The 2752-nt window shown below is 36.0% G+C and overlaps 1 long non-coding RNA gene across 1 annotated transcript; it reads right to left on the reverse strand.

Moving 5' to 3' along the window:
• Positions 1-202: 202 nt before the first annotated feature.
• On the reverse strand, positions 203-1025 carry LOC149144299 (uncharacterized). The gene is made up of 2 exons (XR_016265143.1): positions 883-1025; positions 203-732 (listed from the first exon to the last, which is right to left on the reverse strand). It is a non-coding gene; the product is annotated as an uncharacterized LOC149144299 (long non-coding RNA).
• Positions 1026-2752: the final 1727 nt, after the last annotated feature.

Raw genomic sequence — 2752 nt, forward strand, 5'->3', positions numbered from 1 at the left:
ATTTTCTAGGCCTCACAACCCCCCAACCAACCCTCTACACAAGCTAGTGTAGCAATACTTTTTGTGGCCCTAAACAGAGTACCAAAGCACATAAAAACAAGCACAAAAACCCTCACTCTTACCTCCGAATTAGCGGCTTTATCTGCAACGGAATCCATTGTCTTACACAACCCTATCAAGCCTCCACGTTGGCTAGTTTAGACCTAACAACAGACTAGTGGCACTAGCCCGAATGCAGCATATAAATTAATTGATTCAACTAAAATGAAAATGATCAGAAACAGAAAGAAGTTAGGATGCTTGCCAGTAAGTCTTCTGCTGGTTTGAGCATTTCCCTCTCAGCTTTCTCAAAATTCCATTCAACTCCATTTTCAGCAGCAATTTCTTTCAAAAGACATAATTTTATCTCTGTGCTCGATGCTCTAGTTGATAATTTCTCAATGATCTATGATAACAAATTAGCACACTGCGACAAATTTAATATCAAATTTTCAACTAAAAAAGTGAAGCCTGAATGAGCTAATTTCTCTAGAAGGATTGAAGTGATAATCTTTACTTGCCTGCCTGTTAACCCCATTGTCAGGACGTAGCTCAACTGCAGCTGTAGTGAACTCAGGACCATACTTTGCAGAAAAAATTGAACGAACTTCTTGAAGCTCTGGCAAGTCTGCACACCTCGGTGCAACAAAAATTAAACTTGCTATGGCTTCTTTCAAATCATTAGGGCATGTCCTAAAATAGTCAGAAACTAGATAAACACATTCAGTTATAAGGTCCAACCACTTTATAAATAACCATAATATTTTTGGGTCTTTGTGATATACAAAAGCAGATAACAGGTTAAAATTCAAAAAGGCATTCAAGGAATCACAAATCAATTACTTTTTCTTTTCAATGGCCATGATTCTTTCAGTCACAAGATAGCAAAAACCTTCAATGAGAAAATATGCATCCAATATGTTCTGCTCCTTGAAGACATGCTCCACCTGCAAACAAAAAATGTAGCTTCAGATTGGAAAGACATTGCATATGATCTAATCATAGTCCACATACAAAATCACAGATGACAAATATTTTCACAGATTTTTTAATCAGATAAATTACACTGATTTTGATAACCCATTATTGCTTCTAAATTCTAATGAACCATCTTCTCTAAGTACTTGTAAATATTATGAAAAATTAGTATTGGACGTGTTAAATCGAAAATTTAATCAACTAGGGAAAAATATTATATATCCAAGAAAGTCCCTACCATGAAAACAAAACATCCAACTACCAAGTAGAGTAGATCTGAATCTTAATTCACTGTATTTAATATAGATGAGCTAAGTGCAAAAGTTGTTAGCAGATAAAAAGTGACAAGGCAAGATTGTGAACAATCCTACTAGATACAAAAAAGACTGTTTAGGAAAATCAAGTATCTCCTTGGTGAGCTTCTGTGAGTCAATTCCACTTGCCCCTTTGGTGAGCTGAGTTGACAATTTCTATAAATTTTGTTGAGTTTTGACCAAACTCGGCAAATATAACCAGATTCAAGTTTCCTCAAACTTGGTGAGTCCACAGTGCAGTGAACTCAACCAGCAACACTATATATTATAAACTCAAAACTGATTTTTGTCTATTCTTCACATTTGTCTCTGTTTCAGATTCTCAGTGAGGGTTTTGGGCTGTCAAATGTTTTGGTGCATTTAGAGACCAAAACTTGGGATCTTTTGAAAATATTTCCAGCGTTTAGAGACCAAAACTTCATTAGGGAGTACAAATGCTACATTTTTAGATCATAACTTTCTTTGGGTAGCATTTTTTTGCAAGGGAGGCACATTGGGAAATAGATTCTATAATATCCCTAAGGAAAAATAACAACAATAAACAAAGCATGCATAGCAAAAGCAACACAAAAAATTCACACAGAATTAAATACTCGGAAATACCCCAAAAACTACGTAGGTGAAAGGTGTGGGTTGGTAGACCTGCACTTATGAACTAATTGTATATAATACATAAAACTTGGGCTATAAAGGAAAGGGGAGGAGAAGATTAGGGTAGCTTTTCTCATGAAAGAACTTACCAAAGGAAAAATATTGTAGAGATTACCAAGCTTGTGCTAGATTTGTAGAGTTAACAGTTTGAGAATGCTATACGCATTCATAATCCACCAAGATCATAGTCTCAGAGGCTAGGGATTTGTATAGAATCCCAAGGTTGGTAGGGGTACCAGTGTCATAGACCTAGTCCCTAGATTTCCTTTCAAGGGTAGGTAAATTGGAATAAATTTAGTGCTTACCACAGCCACAGTTGAGTCAAGAGAAGCCTTAATGACAATGTACTATGCCCAAGTTGAATTCAAAGAGAAAGTCAGAAGATGACAAACCCCACATTTTGGTTGCTCTAAGATGTAATCCAGGTGGAATCTCTGTCACAGCTACCAAGCATTTTTTGGACTCTAAACAAGGTCTTAGGACCTAGTGATTTGTTTGTTATCCACCCCTCATGATGCTCAGGAATTTTCTAAGATTTCAAACTCAAGATGAAACCCATCTTCTCCACATTTAATGTCAATAAATGAAACCTTCTCCACCATATGCCATAATTCTCGTCATCAAAGCCTTGCTCGGCCGAAAACAATAAAACCCTAATTATTATATAAATCACAAGAATAATTCTCTTTAGCCCACAAAATGAAAACTATTAAAAATACCTGGAATGCTTGTCCACATTCAAAGTCGGTAAACAAACCCTTCTCTACTAT

This window comes from Pinus tabuliformis, chromosome X (genome assembly GCF_031772625.1).
Source record: "Pinus tabuliformis cultivar Carrire ecotype Pingquan chromosome X, CPIR1, whole genome shotgun sequence".
Taxonomy (NCBI): domain Eukaryota; kingdom Viridiplantae; phylum Streptophyta; class Pinopsida; order Pinales; family Pinaceae; genus Pinus; species Pinus tabuliformis.